Raw genomic sequence first — 6,803 nt, forward strand, 5'->3', positions numbered from 1 at the left:
GTTGAAGCTTACGTGTGGCATTCTTGACGAGATTAGAGAAGATCGAGAAGTGAAGAAGCTTCGCGGTAAGGAAATTGCTTTGATGAAAGTGATATGGGGCGGAGTCACCAATGACAATATTACTTGGGAACTCGAGGATAAGATGAGGGAATCGTATCCGGAGTTGTTCGTTTGAGGGGAATTTTCGAGGACAAAAATCTTTTAAGTGGGGGAGAGTTGTAACAACCCAATTTTTAGTATTTATTTATTATACTATTATTACTAGATTTTATTTTATTTATGTGGAGTGTTAATTAATTAATGAGTTGTTCGGTAGTATAATGATCGATTATATTAATTAATTTGGTGTGTTAATTAATTATTTAGTTGATAGGAGATTTCATGAATAATTGAATTAATTAACTTGGTGGATATATGGTGTTAGTTAATTTATTTGAATTAAATAGAGATATTTAAATATTAGATCTTATTGAGCCTATTAATTAAATTAGAAGTATCACTCTTTAAACCCAAATAGAATACTAGTATATAAGAGGGGAGGAGAGTGAGAATTAGGATTCATTTGATCATTTGAAGGCAATAGAGAAATAGGAGAGGAAAAGTAAAGAGAAGAGCTAGGGTTTCCAGAAAATTGAAGAGGTAAGGGAGGAATCCTTATTATTATGGGTTAGTATGATTGGATCAATGGGTAGAAATATGTTTAGGTTGAAATCCCTAATTTTGTATGATTGTTTGGAATTTTTAGGTTTTGATGAGTATGCTTGATTGTGGTGATTGATTGTGTTAAACTGTAAATTAATGTTATATACTTAGAGTATTCTATGAGTCATAATTTTCTGAACGTTTGGCTTTTTACGGAATTGAAATCGGAGGTCCGGAAGTCCTCCAACGATGAAAAACGCAGAAAATTCTGCATGTTGTCCGTCACAATCGCGGTCTTTTTTATGTTTTTCGGTCGAAATCGTTTTGGTCATAACTTTTGATCCATAAGTCCAAATCGAGTGCCGTTTGAAGCGTTGGATAGCTGAAACAGAAGGCTATAACTTTGTTTCAGGAATAAAATAATTTTGGAGATTATTTCATGGACGTTTTTGGGGTTGAAGAAGATAAAAATTATGTGGGAAAATTTAGAATACAACAACTTTTTAGTAACGCCTTCGTGCACGGTTTTATTCATAACTTTTAACTCGTGAATCATTTTGGGTTGGGGTTTAAAGCATTAGAAAGGTGATTCTAATAGATATTATGTGAATGGTGTATTTGTTATGAATGTTAAGATGGTATAGATGATCTTAATTGCATATTATGTGAATGGTGTATTTGTTATGAATGTTAAGATGGTAGAGATGATCTTAATTGCATATTATGTGAATGGTGTATTTGTTATGAATGTGTATATGTACCATTGGTGGATTGTGAATGATATATTGTTATGAATGTGTATATGTACCATTGGTGGATTGCGAATGATATATTGTTTTGATTGTGTATATGTACCATTGGTGGATTGTGAATGATATATTGTTTTGAATGTGTATATGTACCATTGGTGAATTGTGAATGATATATTGTTATGAATGTGTATATGTACCATTGGTGGATAATTCATAGAGTTGAATTATGGCGATATGTTGAATGTTAAGATGGTAGAGATGATCTTGATTGCATATGTGTTGGTATTTGTACATTCATTCATGGCATGGTCGGCTTCATGGTGGAAGCGGTGAAACTGTGGGTTCACATGGTATTAGACGTTGATCCTTAATTGGAAATAGGCGTAGCAGACATTGATCCTTAATTGGAAATAGGCGTGGTAAATAAACGTTGATCCTTAATTGGAAATAGGCGTAGCAGACGTTGATCCTTAATTGGAAATAGGCGTGGTAAATAGACGTTGATCCTTAATTGGAAATAGGCGTAACAGACGTTGATCCTTAATTGGAAATAGACGTGGTGGCTTGGATTATAGATATTGAATCGGAAAGCGGTGAAACGTTGGGCTTATATTAAGGTACCACATGCATAGAGTCACATGTCTTGCATTGAGTCACATTAGAGTCATGTGATAATTGAGTCTATGCGTTGTTGTGATTGTGATGTGTGTATGAGATATGGTAATTGAATTTGGTGATGTTTGAGTACATAACTTGATATGATTGTGATGTGTGTATGAGATATGGTAATTGAATTTGGTGATGTTTGGATACATAACTTGGAAAAGTATGTGATTGTGTGATAATTGTAGTTATGTGTATTTTTGGGAATATAATATTGGCTTTGAGTATTATACTCCTTGAGTTTGTATGTATGCTTGAAACATGTGAAATAAATGTTGGTTAATATTATTTACATGGTTATATGAAGTGTGATGAATTCCTTTAATTGTTGATTTAATCATTGTGCTTGATTATACTTCTTCATAATGATTTGAACTCTCACCCTTTCTGTTTGAATGTTACCTTTACATGGGTATCGTGCAGATACTCAGGAGTAGTATCGCTGAAGTAAGTGGAAGGTAGCTCATTCGAGGTTTAGCCGGAGAGCTTCCGTATTCTAGTTTGGAGACTAAGTAGTGAGTCAATGCTCTGGTCATGTAACACTGGGTAGATTAGTAGTAATGAACTCGTACCCTAATTGGATATGGCTTTAGTTTATCTTGAGGAGATTATTGAGAGATGACCATGGTATGGGACATGGCTCATTTTATGAAATGCATGAGTATTCATTATTTTCTGCTGCGAACGCATATTCTTGAATATTCATGATAATTGAAATGTGTTATTTTAAATGACCAGGTGTATTGTACATTGATGATGAATGATGTTGGTTCTTAAAAGCTTTTAGTTTTGAAAGCGTCGATGTGACGCTCTTTTGGTTATATGCGTGCCTATTTACTCTGATTATATGTTAAGTATTTTGGGGTAGAAAAAAAGGTGTTAAAAAATTCACATAACTAATATGGTGGATCCCGAATGATACCCTTAGTGGAACTTCAATCTCTAGACCACTCCTTCTAGAATCTATGCAACACTTTGATGGAACCCAAATCTATGATAAGTTTCAACCCCTCTTGGTGAAACCTATGTACGATTCCGATGATCCTTCGATCATTCTTGACGGAATTTAGGTAGGACTCTAACGATCCTCCGGTAATTGCTAATGAAACCTCTATGAAACCCTAATGGAACCCTTTGATGAGACCCTGATGGAACCCTAGATGAAACTCTTAATAAAATCCCTGACAAAACTCTTGATGAAACCCTAATACAACTTCTGATGGAACCCCTGATGATAAGACCTTGATGAAACCCTTTTGACAAATCCCTAATGGAACTCCTTGATTAATCCTTGATGATCAGTTTCAATCCCTCTTGGTGAAACTAGCATACGATTCCTATGATCATCCGATCGAGTTACTGGAATCGAGTTGGACTTTAGTGATACCATGATCACTCTAGATGAAATCCCTTGGTAAAATTATGGCAGAACCCCTTGATGGAATCTTTCGATGACATTCATGATAAACCCTTTTTGATAAAATCCCTTGATAAAACCCTTTTGATAAAATCCCTCGATAAAATTCTGGTGGAACCCTTTGATAAATCCATGATGAAACCCCTTGATGATAACATGTTGTTGAAACTTCATGGTAAAACCCTGGTGAACCCTTGGTGGACAATACTCTAATGAAAACCCCTTGATTGAACCCCATTGATAAAACTCCTTTGATAAAATCCCTTGATAAAATACCTTGATAGAACCCCTTAATGAAAATCCTTTATACTTCTGATGAAACCCTTAATGGAACTCCTGGTAAAAACTCATTGATGAAACCCTTGGTGGAACCCCTTAAGAAACGTTGATGTAACCCTTTGATAAAACCTTGGTGTATTTAATGGAAAACATCCCTTGTGTGGTATAGGTTATTAAGCTGGAGATATGAGAGGTGAAGACACGCTCAATAGTTGATAACGATCATTCAGGATGACCGACTACTGGATCCGTTATACTTTCTGAATCTTCGTACGTTGCCCCAGTCGATGGTGGTTGGATTGATCCATTCGCTTGGGTTTCCACTGCTTGGTAGGACATATTTAGAGACCCTGAATAGTAGACGGTCTTTGCTTGTCAGTCCCTAACTTTTGCTTAGACCGCACTTTCGGGTTTTCGATCTAGCGGCACACCCTTTTTGCCTAAGTTGCCCTTTTGAGGGGAATCAACTTAAAGGGTTTTCAATTCTTTTGTTTTATATCCCTAATTTTTTCCTGGACCTTTTCTTTTTGTGGTCCATCGGGATGCCCTTTTCCCCCCTAGGTTTCCCTTTGGGGTGTCAACTTAGTGGGTCAATATTAGGCATAATATTTTCTGACTGCATCTTCATTTATCAGTGATGCCAGATCATCCCCATCCATAGTCGAGAGAATCAAGGCTCCTCCTGAGAAAACCTTTCTCACGACATATGGTCCTTCGTAGTTGGGGTTCCACTTTCCCCGAGGGTTTGTGTGGATAGACAGGATCCTTTTGAGTATTAAGTCACCGACTTAGGTGTTCATAGGATGCACTTTATTGTCAGAGGCCCTCTTCAACCGCTTCTGATAAAGTTGGCCATGGCACAGAGCTGTCATGCGTTTCTCTTCAATGAGGTTCAAATGATCGAGTTTGGCTTGAATCCATTCTGCTTCGTCCATTTTGATGTCTTCTAGGATTCTCAAAGAGGGGATCTCTAATTCGATTGGTAGCACTGCTTCCATACCGTACACCAGAGAAAAAGGGGTTGCCCCGGTCGAGGTTCGTACCGAAGTACGATAACCATGTAGTGCAAAGGGAAGCATCTCATATCAATCCTTGTATGTCTTTATCATTTTTTAAACAATCTTCTTTATGTTCTTATTGGCTGCTTCCACTGCACCGTTCATCTTTGGCCGATAGGGTGAAGAATTGTGATGTTCGGTCTTAAAACTCTTGCACAATTCCTTTATCATCTTGTTATTAAGATTCCAACCATTATTTGTGATAATTTTATTAGGAATCCCGTAACGGTAGATGATGTCACGTTTCAGAAAAGCGAGCTACCACTTGTTTAGTGACATTTGCGTATGACGCCGCTTCCACCCATTTGGTAAAATAGTCAATGGTGACCAGGATGAACCTATGCCCATTCGAAGCGGTAGGTTCAATACGTCCGATCACATCAATGCCCCACATAGCAAATGGGCACGGCGATGAAATGACATTGAGAGGTACTGGAGGTACGTGTATCCTGTCAGTGTAGATCTAACATTTGTGACAAGTCTGCACGTGATGGAAATAATTTGTTTCCATAGTCAACCAATAATATCCTGCTCTGAGGATCTTTTTAGCCATTGAATGCCCACTAGAATGTGTCCCAAACGAACCTTCATGCACATCAATTATAATTTGCTCCATTTCGCGTCTGTCCACACATCTGAGCAACACTGGATCATAACTTCGCTCATACAATATATCTCCACTTAAGAAGAACTTAGAGGATAGCTTCCTCAAAGCTTTCTTGTCTGTGATTGATGTGTTGTCTGGGTATACCTGTTTTTCGAGGTACATCTTGATGTCATGGTACCAAGGTTTGCCATCTGACTCTTCCACGGTAGCCAGACAGTATGCCGGCTCGTCCAGGTGATCAATGCTGATGGCAGGAGCCTCATTCTTCCAAGTGATCTTGAACATGGATGCTAAGGTAGTTAGGGCGTCTGCTAATTGATTTTATTCCCTTGGGATGTGATGAAAAGATATTTCATCGAAGTAAGGGATCAATTTCAGGACATGTTCTTTGTATGGAATCAACTTCTGATCGCGGGTTTCCCAATCTCCCTGTACTTAACTGATGACGAGAGTTGAGTCCCCATAAACCTCAAGTATTTTGATTCTCAAGTCGACTGCCGCTTCGATACCGAAGATACAAGCTTCATACTCTGCCATATTGTTGGTGTAGTCGAAGCATAATCTTGCGGTAAATGGAAGATGAAATCCTGTCGATGAAGTAATGATGACATCTACTCCATGGCCCTGTGCATTGGAAGCACCATCGAACGCGAGCGTCCATCGCGATCCTGGTTCGGGGACTGGAATATTGCAATCCCTTATGAATAGAATGTCCTCGCCAGGGAAATCAAATTTCATCGGTTGATAGTCTTCCACGGGTTAGTGGGCCAAGTACTTAGACAATACACTTCCCTTTATGGCTTTTTGGGTGACGTGTTGAATGTCGTATTCAATCAAGGCCATCTGCCAACGGGCAACTCTTCCGATCATAGCAGGTTTCTCGAAGATGTACTTAATTGGGTCTATTTTGGAGATCAACAGAGTGGTGTGTATCACCATGTACTGCCTTAGTCGTTTGGCAGCCCAGGTGAGGGCGCAACAAGTCTTTTCCAACAAAGAATACCTTGATTCACAATCAATGAACTTCTTGCTAAGGTAGTAGATGACATGTTCCTTTCTACCTGATTCATCATGCTGGCCCAACAAGCAACCCATAGAATCCCCTAGGACTGTCAAGTACATGATAAGCGCTCTTCCTGGTACTGGTGGTATAAAGATGGGTGGCTCCTGGAGATACTGCTTTATCCTCTCAAAGGCTCTTTGACAGTTCTCGTTCCACTTGACGACTTGGTCCTTTTGCAGTAGTTTGAAGATTGGTTCGCATGTGGTAGTTAGGTGCGATACGAACCTGACTATATAGTTCAACCGTCCTAAAAATCCGCAAACTTTCTTTTCTGTTCTCGGTGAGGGCATAACTTGTATGGCTTTAACTTTGTCGGGATCCA

This window comes from Lathyrus oleraceus, chromosome 7 (assembly GCF_024323335.1).
Source record: "Lathyrus oleraceus cultivar Zhongwan6 chromosome 7, CAAS_Psat_ZW6_1.0, whole genome shotgun sequence".
In the NCBI taxonomy this organism is placed as follows: Eukaryota; Viridiplantae; Streptophyta; class Magnoliopsida; order Fabales; family Fabaceae; genus Lathyrus; species Lathyrus oleraceus.